At 38.4% G+C, this 27,464-nt stretch overlaps 1 protein-coding gene across 1 annotated transcript in view; it reads left to right on the top strand.

Moving 5' to 3' along the window:
* Positions 1–24,527, top strand: part of IRS1 (insulin receptor substrate 1) — a 54,609-nt gene extending 30,082 nt beyond the window's left edge. Inside the window, exon 2 of the mRNA XM_065674997.1 lies at positions 23,481–24,527. The gene's annotated coding sequence lies outside the window, so the exon portion shown is untranslated. The remainder of the gene's footprint in view (positions 1–23,480) is intronic.
* The last annotated feature ends 2,937 nt before the right edge of the window (positions 24,528–27,464 follow it).

The raw sequence follows: 27,464 nt of genomic DNA on the forward strand, positions 1-27,464 counted from the left end.
GTAGCCCTCTAATTTGTGTAAGTTTTTGTTTAATTTCTGTTGGTATTGTGGTGATTCAGCTTTGCTCAAATCCAGAACTCTTAGGCAGAAGAATCCTGCTTCAATCTTTAGTATGATTTTAATTAGAATATTTCTTCAATGATACTTGGATTTTTACATTAACTTCTTAAAAGGCAGTTTTGAAGATCTCCTTGACACTAATTTTTCATTGTAAGGTGAAAGTGAGGACTGGCAGCTGACAGATACAACATGATATTAGTAACCCTGCTGTCTGGCTGCCATGTTAGTGCATCACCAGAGCTGGTGTTACATCTAATTTCCTCCATAATAGTGGTCAAGTGGCTACATCAATGAACAGTCTACAGTTATGCAAACAATCCATTGCAGGTTTTGTACTGTTCTCCATCATCAGCGATGTGTGTGTGGTGTGGTTTTTGTTTTGGTTTTGGTTAAATTTTGTGCCTGATTTCTGCCTTGCTTGATAAATCTCCTGTTTCTGGTAATTTTCCCACTATGATAAAACTGGCTCTGGTGGGGTTGACTGATCTCAGTTGCCTTCGCTGTGGCTTCTAGACATCACTCAAAACAACAGCTTGATTTGTTAACTTGCACCAGCCTCGAAATAATTCTAGTTCTCCTGAAAACTGGCATTACTGTTACTTTTGGGTAGCTAGAAGCTGTGTCAGTGCTGAGGAATTCCAGAAGGCCATCACATAACTAAGTGGGCAAAAACGCAGTAGACGAATGTCAGCATAGGTAAACATAGGTTTTTAAATATAAGTTTTTCCAGTAAGGAAAAAATTACACTAAACCATGCTTGTGTGATGCTGAACTCAGAACTGAGGGTTGCAACTTGGAAAAGAGGCCTTGTGGTTGTCATTGACAGTTCTCCAGGATTATTGTCTGCAATGTGGAGCAGCAGCAGCCAAAACCAAAAAGCCAGAAAACCATGGGCAATTCATTTTGGCATCATCAGAAAAGGGTACCAAGGAGAAGAAATAAGTGCCATTTTGTTATTATTTAATACAGTGGTGTGCCTAACACATTTTGAATACTGGGCACAGGTTTTGTGTCCACATCTTAAGAGGGTACAGTTTAGGGAGGGTACAAGAAGGGCAACCCTCAGTCCAAGGGAATGGTATCACTGCCTTGTATGGAGTTATGTCACTTAAAAGGCTTGATTTAGAAGATGAGAGGCTGAGAGGGGTATTATGATCAAGGTTTACAAAACCATAAAGTTGGTGGGCAAGGTGAATGCGGAACTCTTGTTAACAGAAACCCTGCAGTACCAGAATTACAGGACACTTGGTGAAACTGGTTGGGAATTGGCTTAAGACACATTAAAGAAAGTATTTGTTTACATAGCAGGTAGTGAATTTATGCAGTTTGCAGCCAGAGGATGTTTTGAAAACAAGCTGTGTAGACAGGTTCAAAAAAGGGTCAGGAGAGTTCATGGTCAGCATGTAGAATGTGAAGGGACTGGAACACAGAACATGGTTTATGGATTCTCTCTAAATAGTACCTTTTTTGCCCTGTTAAGAGATGCATTCTTGACTAGATGAACCATCGGCCTGACCCAGCTGGGCATTTCTTATATACCTGAACTCTCACGCTTAGTGGGATCTTTTTATCAGTCGCTCAAACCATATTCTTATTCACAGCAGGGTTAGATGGGAGGCATGAAGCTTCTGTCTTTTGTTTGTTTGTTTGTTTTTTAATGTTCAGTAAGCTGCACCTCCAAGGGAGACTCTTGATATACTTGCTTAAGTTCGTTGGTACTGCAAACCGAGATGGTATTGCTTCACAGTAAGCTGGAAAAAATGTCATTCTTTCTAGCCAGGAAAAAAATACTGGGAAGTCCATCTGGGAATGTGATTCATGCGGGTCACACTCATAATTTTCCTTTCAGATTACAAGGAGAGAGAGGTTCAGGGTGGTGCTCAGCTACTAGTGATGTTATTTAGACTTAGCTGCCTTCAGTTTGTGGTGGTAAGCAGGTACATTGCTGTTTATGCAACAAGACTCCAAACACACTTCTTATCACTTCATCAGTGTCACATATTCCTTGGTATTCGGTTATGTCCCAGTGTGCTTTGAGAAATGCAAGTTCTTTGTCCCCTGCCTCATCTCAAAGTTACCAGCACTGCATATTGATGCAAAGTGGGTGTACCTTGCTGGTGAGTGAGAGTAAAACCCACAGCTAGAAGACACTGAATTATAGTCTGAAGAATGTAAGTAGTTCTTTTGTTAGAGTCCAGCATAACTTACTACGCTATTTTAAAGTAAAAGTCCTTTTATAAATCCTCACAAAGTTAACTTCAGGATAGCAGTGGCTTGTAGGGTGGTAACCACTGGGTAACTGGAAGACAGTGAGGGTAGTGCTATTAGTGGTTTTCTTTGTTATATTTTTAGAATTAATTTGGGTAGAAATCATCTAAAAGACAGATTAATAAAGAGAACTTGGAGGTTTTTCACAATGTTAAGACTGGAGAGGCTGCAAGGCTGAAAAATAGCAATTTGAATAGATGCTAAAAATAGCATAATAAGAAAAATAGAAAAAGCAGTGAGGGCATTCCTTTCAAAAGTGGTGGGGTTTTGTTTTAACTTCAGTTTCTTGTAACAGAGAAACAAATATCCCATTCTAAGTGTAATGTTCTACAATGTATTTTATTCTGCAGAAAAAATTAATGAAAAGAACTAGGTTATATTTAAATGTGGACACAGTCAAGCTTCATTTTAGTCTAGTGTCAAGCTGCTGTAGAATCTGTCACTAAGAAAGCTGTGCTAGCAATAGTTACTATTCATGTGGATATATTCATCTGAATTTTTCTTGCTGGGGCATAGCTGTCTTGGAAGAACATTGAGTATGAGCCCTCTGAGAGCTTGTCCTGCTTACTTCCTGCCTTCCCTGGCCTCCTCTTCTCTTTGCGCAATTTTGCAGTACAATTTGAGAGCTCAAAGACTAAATTAATTCTAAGCTATATGAAAACCTTTCCTTGAAAGAGACTATAAATCTCAGCAGTACACTTCTACTTCTTAGAGTGCAGAAAAAGAGCCTCTGTTTGGGGAAGAATGAGGCTGGGTTGATATATAGATTTTTTATTTTTTTTTTAATACTGAATGGAAGTATATAAAGTAAACTTGCTCAGTAAGTTCAGAACCAACCACACAAAAAGAAAAAAACCCCAACAAACCAGCTTTTCTTCTTTGGCCAAGAAAATACTTTCTTATTAAATTATAAAATATTTACGTCAAAAATGTCTATATTTACTGTACTCTGAACAGCCTTTAATATTTACTGTTTGAACCAGGTCTGTACCTTTCTTTTTTGTTAGGATTTGGGTTGATTTGGTTCCAGTCATGGCACACAACAGGGAAAATCAAATGTCTTGAGAAAGCTTCCTTTGCTTTTTGTCCCTTTTGAGGATGCGCCTGCCTGAGTGACCGTGGAAAAATTGACTTTCCCCACTTTCCTACCATATTATTGCTCTAGTGGTGGGGAAAGAGTATGATGATGATGTAGATGGTTTTGCCACTTCTTTTTGCTTCCTAGAAGTTATTTTCTGTAAAGAGTAAAGGAAGTGAGAGAGGAATTAAGTCTCCTCAAACATGTTTGTTTTTTTATGGAAGGCCACAGTATAAAACCCCTTAGATTGCCTTGTTGGTCAGTTGGCAGCCCCGCTACTCCTTGAAGCATTATATTGCTACAACTTGGTAAATGCAGCAGCAACATCCTGGTGACATCAGGCCAACCTCTGAGGGGAACTTGAAGCCCACCTCTGTAGTACAGGGAATCGTGGAGAGGCCTACCTAATCCCAGGTGCTACATGCAAGTCCTTAAGGGTAAGTGTCAGCATCTTTTGACCAAGGGGTGCTGAAAGTACGTGTCTGAGCATGCTGAGAGAGCTTTTAACAAATGCAGCATGAGAGGAGGTGCAAGGTGCTGAGATTCAATTTGTGGCCAAGTAAAGCTCTAAACTGCATGCCAGGGGTGGTGAATTCAGGGCTCTCAATAGCCATTCAGGTGGCCTTGCTGCTTAAAGTGTAGGTATTATTACTCTCCTGTGCATAGGTGCTTACAGATAGTATTACAGCCTGATCATTGCTGAAGGAAGAGTTAGACCTCTCAGCCCAGAAAACTGTAGCAACTTTATTCAGTTTCGCTGTTTCTATGGAAGCTGGGATTTTTCCCCCAACTGTACTTGTAGAGCAGAAACTGAAATCCAGTCCAACTTCCTAATATATATGTGTTCCTATTGGCAGCTGGATTTAAAGCTTCACTTGGTTATTTATCTTTGAGAGATTGGCAAAAGCAGTACAAAATACTCTTCTCTAATAATGAGGTAGCTGACTGTAACATAGCATGTTGGGAAGGCTTCTTGGGCAGCTGCATCCTACAAGCAGCTAGAGCAGCATAGGAGAGGTGATGAAAAATATGCAGCTCCAAACCAGTCAGAAAGAGGGGACAGATGGAACCACTGTCCCCAGCTGCTGCTGAAGGCTGCAGTACATTGCCACGAACAGAAAAGATGCAGCTTGGTGGTATTGAATGTTGAAGGAGCCTATTTCAAAGGGAGAAAACCATCTGATAAGCTGCCAAATAAGCTGTATTCTGAGTTCTGGCTGGTGCAGGGATGGCAGCCTGTATGTTGCACTTGAGGTTAGAATGGAGGAATTATTTTAATACAAAGTTGAAGTGCTGTAGGCTACAGGCCTCTGTCTGCAGGCTGGATCCCTGTCCTCTCCCTATTGCAGGTTACTTGTGCTGCAGAATGTCAAACATCATGGAATTCCTATGGCAGCCTCACTAATCCAGCTGCCACAGTTAGGAGTGACTGAAGCCTAGCCTGCGTACAGAGATTACTGATGCTGTACGCTAAAATCTTGCCACTGATATTTTGCATAGTCACATTGTCATCCCTGAAGTTCTGAGAGCAGGAAATTCCTCCTGTTCTTGCAGAAATATGTGGAGTATCCACGTAATCTCTTCAGCCTCTCTGTTCCTACTAATGACGGGGTGCTTCGTCTAGCGTTGTTGTCCTTTCCTGGGTGTTCTGCAATATCATATTCATTATAAGAAGGCTGAAATCTTGTATAGCTTCAAACATAACTTTAACACCTCCTTGGAAGTTATCTCAAACTGTGAGATTTGTGGCTTTTTATATTTAGTGCAAATTGTCTGCTATAATTGCCATTTAGACAAGTTGCAGAAGGGTAGCTGGCTCCCCATGAAATGCCCTTGTGTTTCATGTTACTTAAAAATACACATCTGCCTTTTTTTCATCTCAAAATCTGCTTTGCAAGGGAAGATTCATTGGCAGAAGTCTTTCATTTACTTCCTTTATTTCCTTAGTTTAGTAAGAATGAGATCAAGCTCCCCCTGCATCTTCTTACTTGGCTACACACTTGTCTTGACACTCCACACCCCCCCCACACACCCCCCCCGCCGATGGTGCTCAGCTTGGCTTCTAACTTTAGCTTCACATAAACAGCCAGGAGTGAAACCTAGAGGTATTGGTTTTCATCGAAGCCCTGCTGAAAGAGGCGCACACAGCTGTGCCGCAGAGTACACCTTTACGCTGTGCTGTGGTGGTGTGTTGACTTGATGTAGTCTTTTCCCCAGCATATCGTATCTTCTAATTGTAGAAGAAAGCAACGTAATTACATAGCTACTTGGCTTTGACTTTTTAAGAAAAATGAAAATATCTAAGTTGTTATGCTGTTTAACATTGATGCTTGTTCTCAATGCCTTGTTAGGGCCTTTGGGTGATATGGAAAGAAGAATTAAGTTGAATTCCATCAAAACAGTTTGTGAATGGTGTGAAAACAAAATACAGTGAAAGTCAGAAGTTTCCATTTTTTGTTTTTTTGCTTTTTTTCCAATAGATGTTTTTTATTAACTTGCTGTTCAGTTACACCACCTCCAGGTTTGTTATAGTCTTTCCAAAATTACAAAAATAGATACATCTAGAAGGATGGTTACCAACTGATGTTCAGGGACATGCAGAAGAGCCAGCAGGCTCTTAGATATGCTTTGAAATCTGAAGTAATTATAGCTGTCTCTCTGAAGTGTTGCATTCAGTTTATAAGCACACTTATGGAGGGATATTGGCAAATGAGCTTAGGAATATCATGGAACAGTTAATGGATGCAAGAGAGCACTGATAAGAAGCACTACTCAAGAAAGTTAAGGTACATGGGTGTCAGGTACTTAACTGTTGTGAATCTTACTTGATGCTGTGTTTCATAGTGACATGTACTCATGTTTATTCTTAGTATAACTGAGAGCTCTTACTTCATGCAAATGTTTGCATGTTTGTGATTAACTACAAAAATTGCAGCATAATGATCATATTAGTGACATGTATGATGCTCTTGCTGGTTCTTTATTGTATATGGTTACTATAAATATCTTGATGTACATGAAACAGAATAGCAGCTTTTCACTTAAAAAAATAAAATCTAAATTTCATGATTATGCACTGTATTGGAAAACCTTATACTATGGGTTTCTAGTATTGGTGTAATTCTTCCTTTGGAAGGGCTATCTGGCTTAGTTGCACTTTATTCATATGCTCTTTGTTGAGTTGTAGTTGTAGAAATAATTGTTAGTGCATACCAAAACATTTAGGAGGTGCAGCAAGGTTTGCTCCAGCTGCTGTGCAGTGGTTAGTGTGTCTGGATGTTTACTAGCTGCTGAAGTGTGCACACAAGCACATCCACACACTCACCCCTGTTTAACTCGCTAGCGTAGCCTAGGGCTTAGTGCTTGTCTTGTGGTTTGAAGACGAGAATTTGCATTTTCCAGAAGAAAGGTGTATCTGAAACAATGAGTAAAAAATGTGACGCAGAGGACTTGTTGGAGTTGTTGTCCTGGGCTCTGACTAGAACTTGTGTAGTAGTGGCCTTTCAAGATTATGAGTGTTTTTCAAAAAAGGATAATATAATTAAAAAGTAATCCATTCCAATATGTTTGACTTCCCACTACCCAACTGATAAGTTTAAAACTAAAGGAGCTACTGCACAAGGAGCTGCCTGTTGTAGTGTACAGTTAGTTTCCTGAGTTGGAAAGGGTCCAAATCTACAGAAGGTGAAGAGGGGCTGACAGGGCCTCTCTGCTGTAACTTAATCCAAAGAACAGATAAATTCTTTTCAAAGTCAAAGCAAATAATGAGTTCCCTCCTGGTATACCAGTGTTATACTGATTAATAAATGGTTGCTGTCTTAGAGGTTGTCGTCTTTATGGCCTGTAAAATGGAAGGGCTTGAATTTTATATGTGTATATATATATATATATTTTCTTCTTTTTTTTTTTCTTTAAGTGTGTAGACACAAGATTAATTTTTTGTATGTTAGTTTATGTTGGCATAGATGGGTACTAACACTTTTTTTGATCTTCCCAGAAAGAATCGCCACAATCAGCAGAAAATGGTTTAAAACTATAGGAAGGCCAAATCTTGCTTGTTAACATAGTTTGGTTTTAGTATTGTGTATACCAAGGCCTCTTTTGAGTTTGTCTTTTTTTCTGATAAAGGTTAAAATCATAGAAAATCTGTTATTTTCTCACAAGAGACCCGAGACAAGATACAGAAGCTATCTTTTTATGAAGTTAAAATAAAACTTATATTGAGTAATTAAAATCAACAAAACTATTAGAAACGTTGTTTGTAAGTGAGTTGCCAATTCAATCAGTTGCTAGCAGTAGATTATTTTGTGATAGCCAAGATACCATTTTGCAACTACAGGTAATTTTGGGATACATGGGAAAGAAAATCATTGATTCCTGTTAACTCCAGGTTGGTTTGCAAACAGTGCATTGATACAGTTTATTAAATGTTTGAAATACCAGCTGCAAGTTGTGTGTGGATTTATTTATGAGAGTCTGCAGACATGCAGAGAATTGCATCTGTGTGTTTGTAACCATGTCTGTTTTTCCCTTAAGGGGAAACCCAGCTTCTTTGCCTAACATAGCTTCTTTTGGATACTGCTGTAGTGCAGGTTACAGAATTATATGTGAACACTGCTTTGTGGCAGATGAAGCCAGAAGGTAAACTAGCTCAAAGTACTTAATATATTTTGAAGACTGCCCCTCACTGTTAAGTGATTTTGGTGCTTCCGTTTTCTCTCTCAGAAGGTTAGTCTGTAAGCTGCTGTAGGACAAGAGTGATAAGGATTTTGAAAGCTTCCGGATGATCTGTTTTGAGTGTGTTATTTTCTAATGATTGGTAAATCTGTGCACATAATTTTTACCTGTAGTTGTTACTGACATGGAAGATGGTACATAAGACATTTGAAGGAAATGCTAAAATAAACCTTGTTTTACGCTAACCTCTACCAGCAAAGTTAGAATGCTTGGATATGTTGTGTGTGTGTGTGTTTGCATATACTTACATGGGTCAGTCTGTGTGTGTGTGTACCTATGTATGTGTAGAGAGGGGGAGAGAGAGATAAAAACTGTTTTGTGGCAATGAAGGCAAAAAGTGGGCTAGCTTAAATAAAACCACACATGTTGAATGATTGCAGTATCGAGGTTGCCTGGGTGGTGGTGTGGGTAATCTGTGCAGCAGTGAAGCATGCTTTTCTCCCTGCGACCTTTTTAGTTGCAATAACCCTTTGAAACACCCTATCTACTCAGACTGAAGTTTAGTTTGCATAATATTGCAGGGAATGCAGTGTTTTAAAACTACTGTTGTTGTTGTGCCCTTCATTCATTCAAAACATGGTTTGGTTTGTATGGAGAATATTTTAAAGAGTGGATGCTTCAGAAATACAAACATTTGGAAAACGAAAATGCAGCTGTTTTCTATTACTATTTAATATATTTAATATTATGCTTATCTAGGCCTCTAAGTAATGGGTACTTGTTTACATGTTACAGAATATGGATTATAATTTTATACACATATTGTTTACAGTTGCATATTGCTTTCCTGAAGAAAGAAAAGCAATATTGGCTTATAGAAATACTTGCATTAAAGTCATTAAAGTCAAAATTAAAGTCATTAAAGTCAAGAGAAGCAGCTGGTATACAAAGATGGGAGCAGGAGGAGTCGATGCTTTATGGACTGCCCTTCCTATAGCACAGGTACCAGCTCTCTTTATGCTTAGATCTGTTTATTATTACTAATGACTTTTGCTTACTAAATGTAGGGTGTGTTGTAAATGAAGATTGCAGAATTGTTTTTCTGTAGCTGAATCTGATTTGTAAACCCTTAAGTGAAGGGTTTTAGACCTTCCAAAGTAAAATGTCAGTAGACATATGTGTTCTACCCTGGTTTAATCACTACATCTAAATTGCAGCTGTGGGATGTTTCCAAAACCCTGTTCTCCTTTTTTATGTTTCTGTGCATTTTTTGATCTCACTTTCAGTGAAGCATGGTTTTGTTCAGTGAAATGGCTTAATATTTTCTGTATTTCATCTACACCATATAATTGAAAGGGCCTGTTCAACAATTAAGATATACAGCTTTTAAATCTTAGACATGTCTGAATGTTTTATTACTTTTTGTTGTCATAAGAATGCTCTGTCTGAAAGGACAGTGCAAAAGAATTTGGTTCTTTACTCGTCTCTTGAATGTTTTAGCTGAGAAATAATATAGCAGCAGCAAGGAGGCATCTGAGCATAGAAAAGGAAATAAGAGTAATGGAGCATGTCTGGCTGTATTCTTAAGCCCATCTGGAAGACACTTGACAAACAAAAATAGTAGCAAAAGAGGGGGGTTTGTGGCTTTTTTTTTTCTAAAGCTCTGTGTTTATGGTTATGCAAAGATTGTGCTAACAAAAATCTGATTGTCTGAGATGAGCTAGCTTTAAAATAATCATACATTGCGCTCTACAAGGAAGTTTAGTATATTCTAGCTACGTCGCTTATTCTTTTGCAAATGCATATTACAAGAAGATTGTCACTTTAAAAATCACATGAATGTCTCTATTGTCTATAGTTTGCATGGTAAAATAGCAGAACATCTAATTTGTTTGTAATTTTGACAACTTTTAGTGTTCAGGGCTGAAATTGCCCATGCTTGTTACCAGTCCCTTCCAGTTGAAATTCATGGGAACACTTTAGCTGAAAGAATTTAACCATCTCAAAGAGATGAGAGAGAACATTACTTCTTTTTTATCTCTTGCAAACAATACTTTGGACAGCTCTGATGTTCTGCAGATTTTGAACTGACCTTGAAGTTTAGAAGGAAGTTATAGCTACATTTCAGTTGCTGTATTAGTTTGAAAGCCATGCTTTCTTATGTCAGTGCTCCAAGTACTCGGAAACACCAAGTTGCATTTGCAGTAGGACTTGCTACACCTTTCAGTTAGCATTTCTAAAAGCTGTGGCTCCCATTGCGTGTGCTTCCGTAGACCCTTGTGCATCTTTTGCTATCAACTAGGATTTTTAGCTAGAAGTGAATCACAGACAAAATGGAAAATTTGGAAGGTTGTTTTACCTTGCTGAACTACCAGGGTTCTGACTTACAGAAAGAAATGGTTCCTGTGCTTGTACTTCATCATATTGTCCCTGAAGAGCAACATGCCTACAGATGCTGAAGAAACTCTGGCTTCCAACTGTCATGATTTTTTTAATTAAAGTTAAACATTGCATTGTGTTATGCATAGCTGGTAACTAGAAATTATGTAAGTTTGAAAAGTTGAAAGGAATGTTTTTAAAGAGACATGAATATGCAATTATTGAAACTGGAAAAAATGTAATAGAAAACAATCATTACCAATATAGGATGTATTTACATGCAGAAAATAAGCATTCTTTGTTTTTCCCTTCTCCTCCTTCTAAGATGATTCTTGTTTCTAAGAGTCCTCAGAATTTGAACTGGGAATCATATATTGTGTCTGACAATATGAAGGTTTGGGGGTGGGTGTTTTTATTTTTACACTGAGGCAGGGAGCTGTCCTGATTTTGGAGGTTTTTAGGGTTTTTTTCAGTAATGCAATTGACATTTTGTTTTTCATCCTACTATAGCCAACTTTAGCTCCATTTTGTATACATGCATACTTACAGGCAGTGGTGTTAATACTCTTCCGTTTCGTACAATGCATGTGGTAAGTGGAAAACTCATTGCAGAAGAGTGTAAGCAATATACCTTCTGATCAAATTCTAAACTGCAAGATACATAAATTTTCAGTATAACAACATATTTGCAAAATTGTTTTCTTTTGCTCCTTATGTTATTTTAAATGATAAATGTACCTGCAAAAAAACCTTATTAATAGTATGAAAAATCTGCTGTTATTTGAAAACAGATGGAACAAATAATGTATACTGAGATATCTTTGGTTGCTGTGCTGCTTTTGTTTTGATTTTTTCCCAAAAGCTATGAAAATGGAAGTTTTATAACAATACCGGCTTTAAAGCTTTATCTTAATTAAAGCCTTAATTTAATTCAACTGGACCTAAAATTAGAGTATTTTTGGCTCTGACATGAAGATATAGACATAAAGTAGAAGTCAAGATACTTATTGCCATTCTTCATATGTTTTCTGTACTGTAGCAAGGACATTCAGAGTCCTTACCACTGGAGCTGCAAGGATTTTCCAAACATATACAAGAACTTAAAAAACAAATGCAATATTCTGTTGCATAAGGGAAGAATACAGGGAGAGATTCGTACAAATGCAGCTTCTGAAAGCAGAAGAGGTTTTAAAAGGGACTATGCTGTAAAACTTGCTTACAGTGGAGCATTGGCTTTGGAAGTAACTTGGTACTGATGATACTTTGGTATCATCAATGGGATAGCTGCTTGGTCGCAGTCTAACTGTAGTTTGGGTTTCTTTTATAACAAAGATCAGAATGATGAGAACATTATTGAAAGTTGCACTGTTAAATCCACTAATTTTTATTTTATTTATTTTATTATATTTTAATTTAATTTCCCTCTGCTTCTCAACCTGCCTTTCCCCATCTCAGGCATATGTTCGATCTGCACTTGCTTCCTGAAGTATAATGTAGGCGTCTGTTTTTTAAGTTATATCTGTAAGGCTGAATGGAACATTACCCTCCTTGTTTGACCTCCTACATGTGATACACAATCCATTAAATCTCATGTAATATTTAAGAATTTAATACATTCTTTGCATAGCAGTACTGACAAAACACTGCTCCAAGCAAAACTGCTTACTCAAACAGATGATCTGTGAGAAGTGGAAATAATGAAGCCCTGTTTCCTATAGATTTGTCTTACATATATCAACTGGCCCATTCGTGCCTGCAGTACACTCTGTGCCCCTTCCCTTTGCAATATCTGCCAGACAGTGGTGGGGCTGTTGAGATGGGTACAGGGGGCTGGTGGGTAGATGCTGACCAGCCTGCTCTCTGCTCTTTGTGGAACACATAGGTTAAAACTGTGCCTCCAAAAAGAAATCCTTTTTTCAGCCATTGATTTTTACAAAATGTACAGCATTTTGGTGTATCTGAAACTTTGTCTTTGCCAGAGTTCAGCTGAATTTTACATCCTGTACAGAAGGTCTGCTCTCTGTTCTACCAATTACATAAGCTACATTTCTTCAGGAAATCAGACCAAAGAAACCCAAACAAGAGAAGGTTTCTTAAGTATGGCACAAGTATTTTGTCTTCTTGGTGACTGTGTTACTTGTGCTGTCCATACCTTCCTTTCCTCTCCTGTCATTTCATTGTCTTTGAGTTTTGTGCTGACTGTATTTCTGCTTTGCAGCAGATGAACATCTTTGCCCCTTGACTGGCTTGTGCTTAGTTGCCAGTTGGGCAATCCACTATATCACAGACTTGTTTAGGTTGGAGAAGACCCTTAAGATCAGGTCCAGTTGTTAACCTAACACTGCCAACTCCACCACTAGACATTATCCCAAAGCACCACATCTACATGGCTTTTGAATACCTCCAGGTATGGTGACTTAACCGTCATCCTGGGCAGCCTGATCCAATGCTTGACAACCTCTTCTGTGAAGAATTTTTACATAATACCTGTTCTAAACCTTCCCTGATGCAATTTGAGGCTGTTTTCTCTTGTCTTATCACTTGCTACCTGAGAAAAGAGACTGACACCCTCCTCACTACAACGTCCTTTCAGGTAGTTGGAAAGAGCAGTAAGGTCTTCCCTGAGCCTCCTTCTCTTCAGGCTAAACAGCCCCAGTTCCCTCAGCCGCTCCTCATAAGACTTGTGCTCTAGACCCTTCACCAGCTTTGTTGCCCTTCTTCGGACACGCTCCAGCAACTCACTATTTCTCTTGTAATGAGGGACCCAGAACTGAACACAGTATTTGAGATGCAGCCTCACTAGTGCCTGTTACAGGGGGGACGATCAATTTCCTCCTCCTACTGATTTCTGATACCAGCCAGGATGCTGCTGTCTACTTTGGCCACCTGGGCACATGGCTGGCTGAACAGTTGCTCTGAAAGAAAAGTAAGTATTTATGTGCCTAGAATAGTTATTTTTAGGGTATTGTAGTCAATAGTTTTTCTGTTGCATGGCTGAACTAGACCATAGACTTCAGCAGTGGGATACATAATTGTTAGAAGACTTGACAGTGAAAGGAAGCACATGGTGATGTCCATCACAGTAATTTGTCTTGAGGACCTTTACTTCTGTATGCCAAAGTTAATCCTTTTTCCTAGTCCTGCTTGCTTCTCCTTCTAGCACATTTTAGGTTTTGAACTGCCAAAAGTATGCCTGGTTTTGGACATCAAGGAAACTGTGCTCCATCAGCAACACTAATTTAAGCAGTACTATAGTCAGTAAGACTAGCAGTTTCAATAAATACTTGTCAGATACTATCTTGCTGAAGCCATTCTAAAATTGTTATTGGTGCTTAACTAGTGTAATATTAAGCTGTTTTGTTTTAAAGAAAGAGACCTTGTTCTGTGTAATGTGTGTTTTGAGAAACATTTTGAATTAAGTTGATATTGGAGTATTATTAATGTAATTTATTTGGGGGAGAGATTTAAATGTAGCGCCAATTACTTTTGTAATCACTGAGACTATCAGCCATCCAAGAGAATTAAAAATTCCTCTCTTGGTAAGACAACTGGGTGGCCAATGGTACAACTTTGTGTTGTAGGTTAAGAGAACATTGAGAACCTTCCATTTTATGACATTATATAGTACAGTCGTGTGGTGTAATAAGGCTGAATTGTTACATATTTTTTCACAGTTAATGTGTAGTGGATATTTTCAATCACTGATTAACCAAAGCATCTTAATGAGATGTGGTATCATGTACAGATCCTTTTGTGTGCATGCTAACCCTTTAATCTGTATTACGGTATGCTTTTAGTTTTTAATTGACTTAACCTAATAGCTTCTAAAGGGTTATCCTTAATACTAGATTTGACAACTGATGGAAGATTTATGTGTCACAATAATACGATATCTATCATCTAGTGAGATTCTTACTGATACTGTCATGAACAAATTCCATTATATGGCAAAAATTTCCATGTGGCATGTTTTTTAAAAGAATTTTAGTAAGAAATATTGAATTAAAAAGTCGGACTGCAAATTCTGAGATGAGAAAAACTTTACTTTGACTTATGCTTGTGTAATTACGCAGTTTCATAATGCTAAATGGGTGTTAAAATTTTATCAGATAATAAATGTGACTGTTGATTAGTTTCTAATTTGAAATCATGGCAGTTGAATAAGTGAAGATTAGTCCATTTAAGCAGTTACTAACTCTAAAATACAATATTGGTAGTTGCTCCGGCTGTTAGGATTTCACTGAATGAAACTGTAAAGAAACAACAGTAGAAGGCTTGGTTTGTCTGATTGGTCTTTATAATTTGGATTTAACTCACAGGTGTATCCAAACAGGGCTCTACCTCCATGAGAAGTTGTCAGGTGCTGCTTCCTCTGTCCATATACTTCAAACTTGAGGTAGCTCCATTGACATTTCCTTTGTGCCCTTTCATCACCTTATATTTGCTATTTTCTTATTACTATGTTTTCTGGAAAGAAATTGGATGGCAATTGTTTTGAAAACCTAAGCTATATACGAACAAGTATTTCAGTGTTTAGATGGTACCATGAATTGTTTAGCCATGAACTGCCTCAGAGCTTGTTAAAATGCTCAGCATTGTTTTTGAAGTTAATCCCATTGCAGTCTAGAGTATCTTGATTGCTAAATCAGTGGGAGTAGAAAGGTAGAGCAGAGCTCTTGCCCTACCAGGAAAGGCTTATTTTCTTATGTTGGAATTTTGTTTCTTTATTCAATTACTGTATTCGCATGTGGAGTTTAGTTATTTTTATAAAGCTGTTTTAATATGGAATAATGCTTGGCAGTATATACAGTCGCGAAATATTATTCTTCAGCTTGTAAGCAGTCTTCAGAGAATGATTAATTTTTTTGTTTTTTCAATTCTTTTTAAAATTCTTTCTATTGTCATCAATATATAGCTTGCCCAGTGTTTTATTTATAGCACCTTGTCCAGATGCTGCCGGGCATCTGTCATCATGTGGGTACTATGAAGACACTCATCACCCTGTTGTCTGGCCCCTGGCACAGTCTGAACTCTTCTGTCAGGTAGCAGTTTTCATCTCACAGTCAAGACACTCAGATACAGGAAGATTAAGGCACAAACCCAATTCCCTACCTGTTATAGTGACTGTGTTTGAGACATCATGACTTCCTCCTCCTCACAAGAAAATTTCATGTAGAAAATAGATGGGGTACATGTTTTATCTGTTTTACACAAGCCCAAGGCAGAGTAACTTGAGTAAAACCATACAGCAAATCAAACCAAGAAGCAGAATTAGATTTCAGGTCTTTCTGCATCCATTTGTGTGCTTGTCCACCTGCCTGTAGGTTGTATACCCCAGACACAGCACTTAATTGTTGGAAAAGCTTTTGAGCATAGCTGATGCTTTGGATTTCAGTTACCTGTTTTAAGTGTCAAAGGATTCTGAACATCAGATTTGAAGTGCTGGGAAGAGCAAAATGCCATATGGCTCCACATAGAGAAGTTTTGCTATTTAGGGCAGAGAGGAGGTAAAAAGGTCAGGTCAAATGAGTGCATACTACTAGAAAGTAGAAATAAATTATGAATCTATGTGGATGCACATGATACTATCATACTGAAACAAATTTATGTCAGATGTTGTAGGCTTGTAAAATTTGTTATCTTCTGGTCTACAGAGGGGAAAACAATGGGTCAAAACAGTTAACGTAATCCGTTTCATGTCAGACTGATGGTGGTATCTTGGTGAAAAGCTAAATCTGTGGATAGTTGTTTTCTACTCCAGCTTTGAGGTGTAACCAACTTCACTGTTGCTTTTTGCCTTTTGCCAAAGGCCTTCTCCTTTTACTTTATTCAAGCACTACTTGTAATGTGTTTTCTACTGTCATTTCTGCTGTATGGTACTGGGTTTGTATTAAGGCATAGCAAACAGTGTCAAAGTAATGGATGCTTTGTTTCTACCTTGGCTTTCAAAACTCAATGTTAAAATTTGTTAGCTTTATGACATTTCATTTGTTCTTATCCCCTCCTCTGTTTTCTTGGCATGTTTTTCAGAATGTGTTTTCCAGCAGCTCTTTATTATCCGTTTTTGATATTTAATGCGCTGTTGTTGGGGATTGAGGAAGTGTTTCATCCAAAATCACTGCAGAACTTCCTTCCCATGCTGCTGCCAGAAGTGCTGCAGACTAGCTACTTAATTTGCACTGGCAAAAATTCAAAGGGAAGGTCAGCTGGCCAGGTTATTCCCCTGCGAGACTTCTGTATGTCTTCCTTTTAAATGCCATTTTTCTTCTGCCTGTTCTACTTTTTCCCCTTACTTGTCCATTGGGAGGAAAATGGCTCCAGCTAAGCCAAGTGGTGTGAATCATTGCTTTAAGGTGGAATTCTCACAATTTAGCATGTATCATGAGAGTAGTTTCAAGGTAGTTGAGGCTGTTTATGTAGAATTTTTAACATGTTGATGGGGAAAAGTAAATCTGGCAGAAAATGAGCATTACGAAGTCGGGTCAGAAAAACACAGATGAAAGTGGCAACATCTGGGTGCAGGAATGGGGAACCAGACCACAATGCCAGAAAGACATTTGAAATACAAATTCACAGAAGGATAATGAAAATGAAAATTCAGCAGCTGAGATTTATTCTCATTATGTGGTAGCAACACTGGGTGTTATGTATTGTTAAGCTCCACTGCTGATGTAATTTAGTTGATATAATATGAGCACAGCTTCATTGCACTCAAGTTTGGTCAAATTTAATTGTGTATGTTTAAATTGCTAACAAGCTGAGGGTGTGTGATTGCATCTAAAGGCACAGAGGTTCTCTGCTTCTCCATAGGGAGAGCAGTTGTAATGATTCCCAGTGCTGGTGATTTTTATTGAATTCCAAACTACAACAAAGGTAATTAAAAAAAAAAAGTGCAAAGAAAACTGCTTTGAGAAACAAATTGCAAAATGAAATTGTGTTTCTGGATTCCCCTTATTAATATGGTTGATAGAGGGTTACGTTTGATAAAGGTAAACGCTGAGCAATGTTTTCCTCTTTTAAGGATACAGGCATACAAAGTGCACTTCACTGTGGCTTTCTTGAACTGGGAATGGGTTATTGGGTCATCAAGGGAAGCTTGGATGTCCCAAATTCTTCAGGGTTAGACTCTAAAAGCTCAGCGAACTAAAGAGTAAGAATTCCAAAATCATGAATGACCCTTGTCATTGAATTTGTAAGTTTCTTTAATTCTTAAAAAAAACCCAGAAGAAATGTTGTCCTAAGAAGGCTGAAGCTATTAACTACATATTACACATCTAGGTTTAGATATCCCTTCCCATTACTGCAGTAGGAGAAAACCCTAGACCAGCAGTGGGTTTATCTGAGAGGCACCAAACACAAACAATGCTGCCAAGACTATTAGAGAAACATTATGAGAAGAGTTGAGATGAACTTGGACTATTGATCTTGTGAGATGCTGCGTTCCCTGCCTTCATCGTAACGTCATTTTCAGTCCTGAAACAAAGGGAATTTCTCTCGATGTAAGCTGGACTCAACCTTTAGTTCATATGCCAGGTGCTTGGGGCAGACAATGCTTGGCTTCCTGTCTGCATCAGCAGCCTTTCTTGCTGACCTCAGTGATGGGTTTAGTTTTGTCTTGAGTGGGCTTAAATCAGGTTGACATGCTGTGAAGTTGAAATCAAACATATGGATACTTTGCTGGGCAGAAGTTTATCGAAAGAATGTGTGTGGTATAGTTTGTGTTTTTCCATTGTACTGCAGGAAATGGGTTCTTAAATGCAAGAACCTGGTTCTGCTCATCATCTCATTTTAGAAGTCTCTTAGTTGTTTGTTTGTTTTTTTTTTCCTCCCCACCTTCTCTTTATGGGGAGAAATAAAGCTTCCTATGTGGTGGGGATGACTGGTTTTTTTCAGTTCTGTGCATGAAGGGAGTGATTTTGTCTGAACTCATAGCAGAAAGACCATACCATCTATTACTGGTCCTTAGGTTCTTCTGTCAGTGGATGATAACCTATATGAAGAAAAGGAGGATGGAAACACCAAATCTAGTTACTCGGCCAGATAGGGAAGGACTTGATGAAACCAAATTGTCAGTAATTCCCCACTTAATGACATTCACCAGAAAGCTGAAATAGGCATTTTGGGGTACAATGAAGAAAACCTTATATGGGCTTATTTAATGTAGATTATAGCCTGTCAAGTTAAATAGCAATGTTGTAATTACTTTGTTTAGTTCTATTTTGAATTCCTTTTGTTAGTGTTCAGGCTGCGATTAACATACTAGAGCAACCATTGTGTCTCTTTGCATTCCTTTACTCTTTCAACGGTCTATGTGAGATTGGAAAAACTGTACAATGTGCTTGCGTCTCTCTGAAAAGAAGCTATTTGAGCTGGTTTAAATTTTGGTTGGTGTTTTTGAGTCATCTGGATGGGATACTTCCCGTATCTGCGCACACGTCAGTAATGCCAAGAAAATTGTAAATGGGCGCTGTTTATGATCATCAGTATGAGCGCAAAAATGTGGATTAATTCAGGTTTTAAGTAGGTGTGCATCACTTCATTGTAATTAGGATGCAGATGTCACCAAGACAAGACCTGTAAATGAGCTTTTCAGACTACTTAATGTGTTTACTTTGTGTCAGATTTCTAAAGAGGCTTGGTGGTACCTGCCCAGACAAAGGGTGCCTGGGCTGCCTGCAGACCTCAACTTGTGAAATTCTGCACGTCTGCTGCTGTATTTTCATAATGGCTATCTTTTTATTTTGAGCTTTTGTTCCCGAGCTTTTTAGTTTTTACTGGGTGGGTGTGTTCATTATGCAGTAAATCACCATTTAATCTACACAAATAGGATACTCCATATGACGCTAAAGTAAACAACAAATGTGTTTACTTTTAAAACCTTTTATTTAAGGCTAGTAACTTTGACAGATGGTCTTCAATGAGTCTTTGTTGTTCACTGTTTCAAGTGAGATGCTGGTGGAGGTACAGTTTTGGAGCATATGTTTCGTTTAGCAAGGTTGATGGCAGAGTTGGGAAATGATCCTCTTTCAGTAGATCTGGAAAAATCAATGTTTTCTTCAGCTGGGAGTCATCTTTCCATTGACCTGGCTCTGTTACCTGTAGATTTGTTTCCTAAACAGATGTCCAGCTGACACTGGAGAGTATGACAGTGTAATAAGTAGGTCTGACATTTGGGAGCCATGTTTGGCATATTCATCAGTGACAAAATAGTTGGATTTATTTGCTAAAACGATCATGGAGCTTCAGCAGCAACTCTGCTGTGTTTCACTTGTTTTGAAATGAAATGACCCCTTGGAAGGGCATTTCTATTGGTGTTTTAGGGATGAGATGTGTTACTGACCCTTAATAGCAAATAGAAGTTTAAACTGGCTACTGGAAAGTCTTTTGCTGAAGATCACTTGAGTTTTCACTTTCATTTCTTTCGATGTATTTGTTCCTCCTTGTTTACTTTTCAAAGAAAATGGATTGTAAGGATTACACTTTAAATATACCTTAACGACACATCTATTTCATATATGAAAATTCTTTTAACTTCAGGACACTGCTCTCAGTGAGTTCAAATTTTCACCAACTCCCCAATAATGGAAACAAAATGAAGTATCGACTTATTTTTAGTTACTGCGTTTAAGAATGGGACTTCAGCTGAAACGGGCTCTACAGCTAGCTTTGTCATTATCCAGCTCGGACTAATAGATTTGAGAAGAAATCGTTGCCAGCTGGAACGTACGTGAGTGTTATCTGCATGTGTGTTGTAACAGATGTTGAGCAGAGACTGCTTGTCAAAGGTATCTTGTAGTAACTTTTAAAGATGCTTGTTTGTTTCAGTACATTTTTCTTGCACCACTAATTTTTTTCCATAAAGCCAACCACAAACTGCATTACTGGGGACTCCAGCTGAAACTTGTGGTGAATGGGAAATAGATTAAACACAGGTTTTCCCTTTTCTCTGGTTGCCAACAGTGATGTCAGTAGTTTTAATGATCCTTACCTCAGCGCACTGCAGTCCTAGCGCTCTCTATTAAACACTTGTCTTCTGCACTGTTTTTGTATGTTGTTAAGGAAATGCTGATGGCTGTTGATAAGAAACAATGAGGTATCCAGCCCTTGACTTCAATTCCAAATAAGGTACTTCCGCCTTGCAACATACTGCAGTGGTTCACTGGGGAGAGAGGGGATTCAGATTGTTGTGTCAGAAAGCTTAGAAATATTCTTCTAAGTCCAGAAAACTTCGTTTGTACAATGAAATTGAGCGTGGGGCTTTTGGCTGTAAGTTACGCACAAACAAGAATTCCCTGGATTGAAGGCCTTACAGGTTGATTGTATTTCCAGTGGCCTTGGAGGAGCAGCTTTGCTCTCAGAATGGCTGTTTTCTAGGCATCCTTGTGCATTCAGACAGAACCAGGCAGTGCTGTCCTGTAGCAGTAGCGCAGGTTGTCATTCTCAAACATTTTTTGTTTTGTGGAAAGAGATTTGTCAGGGGAATTGAGGATTTGAAAACAAATAGTTGCAGTCAGTAATTTCAGATGGTCTGTAGCAAAGTCTAAATTATTTTTCCATCACATAATTAGAAGAAAACAAAAACTACTAATACATTTTGATCAAGGAGTGAGAGGTAGATTTCCATGTTGTACTGCTGAAGATACTGGAGATGCTGTTATGATCTTGAAACTGCTCCATGCCCTTGTCCTGTCATACCTGCAGCTGAAGTTTATATGAAATGCAGCCTGCACCAATTGGTGTCCTGGATGTTTCTGGCTCATTATCCCAAGTCTCAAACTCTTGGATAGTTCCGCCTTGGATATTTCACTCTTTTTACACATGTGCAGGACTTCAATATCTGACTGTCCGGATTTCAGTAACTCTGGGTTTCCACAGTATTTTTTTCTTAATGAATTCCTCAAGAAGTGTTTTGTTTTTCAAATAGACTTGTTACTCTCTTTGTTTGCTCTCTTGACTTCTGAATCCAGGAATGAATGCCTGCTAGACGACTTCTTGGCCATATTGGTTGAACTGGTGAGAAACTGATTGGACGGGCCATTTCACTCAATACATAATATATTTAAGTTTAGTTGACCTGATTACTAGTGAAGAGGTGTAAAACTTGGCTCTGATAAGGAAAATTATAATTTATGTACTTAAAATCTCATAGCAGAATAATGTATAGTAATATAGAAAAGCTATTACTTGCTTTCCTTTAGCTTGCTCTGTACATGCCAGGCAGGTCAGGCTGTGGGGCCCTGCTGGTGGGCACCCAGCTGTTCCTCTGGCCATGCTGGACAGGAGCTGGGTGCGAAACACCCGCCTCAGATGTGCATCATGCAGATCACACACACTATGCGCCTCCATTTAAATGAAGCCATTTCTCCTTTGTTGCTCATCTTTATTAATAAAGTATGGCATTACTGGCTAATTTTAGGTCCAACATAGTTGAAAGCTGCAAAGCTATGTGAAGCTGTATATAGATATTTGGGTAGGAACATTCCAGTAGATTGCAGTGTGAGTGCAGAAGAAAGTTGAAAGTAAATAACAGATCTGTGAGATAATTCTCCAGGGAGTTTTCACAGCATACCACACATCATTTGCAGGGATAGGCTTTTCTTTCACTTGAAGGACCACACAAAGTAAATTCTGTTTCTTGGGCCATTAGAGAATATAGGATAGGAGGTCTTTTCAGTTTTTCTTACTCCAACGTGTCTATAGGAAGCCTTATTTGTACTGAGGAAAATGCACTGTTTACCTATCTTTTCAGGAGCGTAGTTAATAACAAATATAGAAATAAACACACTTTTATGTAAAATCTAAGTCTTCACCAGATTTTAGACAAAACTCCTGAAATGTAAATGATGGCAGTCCTCAACCTCAGTTAAAAAAAAAAAATATTATTCATTGTATTGGTGCATTGTTCAGTCCCCAGTGGGTATGGCTGTATGCGACTGTAGTGTGAAGAGAGGAGGACAGGGCAGTAGTCTGCGGTGGCTCGGGGATTGCATGCTGGCACAGCCAGTGGCTGGCTGGAGGTGTGTGTTGTGAAGGTGGGCAGTGGTCAGCTATTGCACACGGCCTTGGGTGCAGCGGGAGAAACCCAATGGTGCCTCTGTGTGTGAGCTCCACCCTGCATCCTCCAGCAGGGACACCACTCTGCTGGGCCCAAAGCATCTGCTGTGGGATTGTCAGCAGGACACCAGGTAGACGGGCACCAAGAGTGTGCCACCATCCGCTGTGTCACTGGTGATCAGAGCTGTTGTACTGGTGGCCTGCCTGTGTAAAATCAACTGAGAAGCAGAGTTGAGAGGCCTTGCTGACAGAGGCAGCTGGACTGTGTTCTAAATTAGGGAGGCTGGAGCTGAGAGATGAGGAGAACTGGTGGGACAGGGTCCAACTAGCTTCTGCCATTTATTCCCCAGTAAACCTGTGCTGTATATTATTCGGGTTGCAGGACTTTGTTATTCACCCTGTCCATTCTGAGAGAGAAGCAGAATGTAGATAAATGTATGGACATTAACAGGGTACAATTCTGAATACGGGGTGTTTTTTTATAGCTTGTATGTCAATAGGGAATGGGATCGCTCCATTCCTCGATCATCCTTCTCATGCAAGCTGTGGCATTTGCAGGTGGCCAGGAAACCCTACACAGTATCTAATGAATGTAGTGGATAGAAAAGCCAACAGCAGGTTGGGGGTTTGAGCTTTTCTTTCTCATGTCATAGAAGCTTGTCAGAGTTAATCAGTATGGACACTTAAATTGTTTCTGCTTAGGTGAATCTCTTACAAGTTCTAAATGTATTTCTGACTGCTTTGAATTTTATTGCCAACATCTGTTTTAAATGCTTTTGGGATTCAGATGCTTGAGTACAGCTCAACTGTGTCTGCCATAATTTTTCAAGGTGCTAACATTTTCAGTTTGGATGATAACTCTTTAAAGGAAAAAAAAAAAGTAAAGGAGGAAAGGGAGGGAAATAATTACAGAAAAGCTTTTAAAGTGCCCATGATGCTAATTTTCTTTCTCTTTCAATTTCAGAATGATGACCTATACAACCTCAGCAAATCCTTCTTTTAACTCATGGGTATCAAGACTATAAATGTTTCATGCTACCACAACTAGGACCTCACCTCCTCCTCCTCCTCTTCCTCTGTAAATGGGTACGATGCATCCAGTTCAGTTTGTTTACTTTACGCAAACCTCAGGAGTTAGTTGACTGAGCTGCACATCCTGTGTTGTGCCAAGCAGAAGCACTGTGACACCTGGACAATGAATCTCTCTTACTTCATCCTCTACCATAAGGACTTAGCTGGCCACAATGAACTGATGTGCCCACCACTACATCATGGTGAGAATGGGTATTTTACTAGCACATTTACACAACTTCATTTGCTGCTGAAAACCTGTATGACAAATCATCATTGTAAATTATTACATACAAAACTTAATGTTGGTTGAAGAGTATTAAATATTTAACATAGGTTTTGATTTATACATGTACTTTTTTAATTAAAATGTAACTTTTCCTACAGCACATCATTTTTGATGTGGAACTGAGGTATACTATATTCTGTTGTAAACAGAGTGGGAAACCTGCTTAAAACAAGGCTTCTAAGAATAGAGTGGGGTACTATTCTTGTTTTAAGATTGTAATTCAGAAAATAATATAATATGAGTCATTGGTCCCTGGGCCTTGATTGTACAGTCATATTTACTGATACCGTCAGTTGTAAGATAACCCTGATGTTGAGTTGAGTTCTTTCCAAAAGAAAAATAATTTTGTACTCCTTGTAAAATAATAGTCTGTATTAACTACAATGAAGACAAACATTACTGTATATGGTATTTACAAGTGTCAACTTGAATTCATCAATTGCACAGGTAAAAAAAAAAAGAATCAGAAAAAAGAAATCAAAGTCTTCCACTGTATATATTGTAAAGAAAAAAAAAATCAACCAATAGAAAACAAAATGAAAACAAAAAAGGGTGAACTTTTCAAATTGACTCTTTCCCTGGAATGAAAATGTGGGTGTTTGTAAATTCTGGAAATCTCTTTCTATATGTAATAAACTAGATACTGTTTTATCTGCTGTAGTGGTTTGGGGTTTTTTTTTTTTGTTTGTTTTCTTGGTAAACTGTCTCAAATATCTCAAATTGTCCCACCAGGTTTCTTTGATGTTTCCATTGTGTGTAATCAAGAATGACTGGATCACCATAGCTTGAGAATAAAGTGAAGTGTGATTAGGTGTAGGAGGGAGTATGCTTCCTTGAATTATTTCACTAAAGCTCTTGTTTCAGCTTTCTGGAGACTCTTCAGGATACAGCCCTCCTTCCACTGAGTTTGGTGGAAGAGTTCAGAGCAATTTATATCCCTGGAAGCCATAGCAAGACTTCAGCATAAAATTGAAAAAGATCGTTCCAGTTGATTGTCTGGAAATCTAACAGCAAGAAGAAGGATGAGGAAAGATTCTTCTGCAACTTTCCTCTGATCCACTCTGGTTCTGTGCACATAGAAATGTGCTAGCATTTGCAGAGCTTTTGGGACCTGGAAAAATACCAAGATCACGGATTTCCAAGTGAAGTGTTGTTGAAGTGATAATTGAACTTGAAGCTGTGTCAGGTCCCAGTTGGTCCTTCCTGCTTCTGTGAAGCAGCTCCACGGACCAGTGCACATTTGACAGAATTCTTGTAATCAGAAAAAGTCAGGCACTCAAAGCACCAGCTCTTCATGCGGGAATGCTCTTAAACCCTCAAGGAAAGAGTTTCTTCCCCTGAGATGTTTGTGATGTCTGGGGTTAGGCTGTGGTTAATGCAATGTCCTATGCTGACTGCGATATAGATGAAAGACCATTGCACAGCGATTTTTCACCTCTCCTTTTGCTAGAGGCTTACCATTCCCTTAGATCTCCTGGTATTATTGCACATACATAACCGCTTTGACCCTGTCAAGTAAAAATATTCACTTAAGAAAGGATGTGCAGCTTTAAAATACTTAAATCATTCCAGATCACTGGGAACAATTGCATGAGTGGTGATGCTGGCAGACTGGTGGGTGTTATTGCATGGTGAAGCTGCAGCCTGAGAAGGACCTGCAACTGCCACAGGCCTTTGGAAATCTCGGCCTTTGCTGACAGAACGGTCTCCTTCCTCCCAGAGAGGCTGATACCAGTCAGTAAAGGACAAGAAGCTTTGCTGCTTTGCCAGGTAGGAAGGGGCAAGTTGATCCACAGTAGCTTGCTTATTATTCCTGATGAATGTTGGTGTGTATTTTTCTATTCATATCTAAGAAGGCAGCACTTGCTTTAAAAAGAAAGCCACATGCATCAGGCCAGTATTTAAATTTGTAAGTTACACATTTTCATTTATCTTAAAATCCTTTTTTTTTTTTTCTTTCTTTCATGCTTTCTTTTTAATGGGGTTTTAGTTGCAATGAAAACTTGTGTATCTTCTGAAGTAAAAACATAAAAACAAGTCACCCCAACCCCTTTGCTTACAGCCTTTTCCAGCTTAATGAATTAACATGAATGTTCACTGTGTTGATTTGGTTACTAAATATTAGCCTGTGTTGATGTTGAAGTGCCTTGGATAGAACAGTATTTTATGGCCATTTGCTTTCCTTTGTTTCAGATAATTTGCATGCTCTGGCAATTACTGAAATAATAGGTTTGTAGGCACTGGAAGCTGCTGTTAAGTGTTAAAAGGCATTAGTGAGTACATTTAATCTTGGTAGAAGTATTTCACAGTGATCCATCTATGAGCAAATTTTGTTTGTAAAATATGAATTTTAAAAAATTGTAGGAATTGACGCTGGTTATTACAGAAGGGAATGGGGGTGGGGAGGATGGTGCTGTCTAGTGGGTTTACATTCATGTTAATAGTAATGTACAGCCAGAGGAACAGCTTGTTAATTATGTTAATGTGCATTGTTTTTATGTTAATCGTCATTTTTTTTCCTAGTAAAATTAAACATGCTTATTTAGCAAATGTTTTCAAAAGGTTTTTGAAGCAAAACGCATTCATAACCAAACCTGAGACTCTTGATTCTTTCCCTGCATAGATTTTTATTCTTATAAATTGCAAACTTTAATAAATAGACCATTATAAACCAAGCCCTTTTAAATTAAAGCTTAAATCACTCAAAAATATGGTACTATACTATCTTATCCTTCTATGAATTCTTTTGTTCTGTCTGCTGCAGAACAGATTATAATTTCTTTACATTTGAAAATGAGCAAATGGGATCAGTCCTGTATCAGCTAGTAAAACTCAGATGCTCAGGAGTTTATTTTGCTTTGATTTTTTTTTTTCAAGTGGAAGTTTCTGGTTATTATTTGAGTTCCTTTCTGCCTCTATTACTGAGACAGCTTCAGTTTTCAAAAACTCTGTACTGAATGCATTTATTAGTGCTATTGGTTGAAAATGAGTGGGGTTGGAAAAACCATTTGAAGCAGTCTCTAGGAGCACAAGCAACACTTATACACTTAGGTTTTTGCAAGGCTTGCTGTGTTCAAGCTCAATTTGATGCTGAGTTGGCATGTATGTTGTAGAACTCTAAATAAATTTTTGTCCTTCTAGTTTCGATATTAACCTCTTTAATTTAAATTAATTAACCTCTTTAATTTAAAATGCCATATGTCTCCTATAGTGTTAATTAGGGTTTTTTTCCCCAGCAGAAGTATAACTTCAGAAAGCAAAAAGGAAACTCAGGCCACATTTACAAGCATATTTGAGTGCTGTAGCCTTACTTTCTGTATGTTTAAGAACTAAGCATCTGTGTCCATCTTGCTACCAGCTGACCTTTAGCTGAAGCTATTATTCATGCCCTCCATTATACTCAAGGGGTGTGTAATGGGTATTATGTGCTTAAATGGGTCCTATCAAATTAGTGTGTGCCCTATTTTAGTTACATAACTGTATTCTGCAGAAACAGATTAATGCAGCAATATGAACAGCCTTCACATTTGTTTTTGAAATGATTAGCTGAAGCTAATACTTGGTAGCAGCTTAAGTACAGCATATCAA

Source organism: Lathamus discolor, chromosome 3 (genome assembly GCF_037157495.1).
Source record: "Lathamus discolor isolate bLatDis1 chromosome 3, bLatDis1.hap1, whole genome shotgun sequence".
Lineage (NCBI taxonomy): Eukaryota > Metazoa > Chordata > Aves > Psittaciformes > Psittacidae > Lathamus > Lathamus discolor.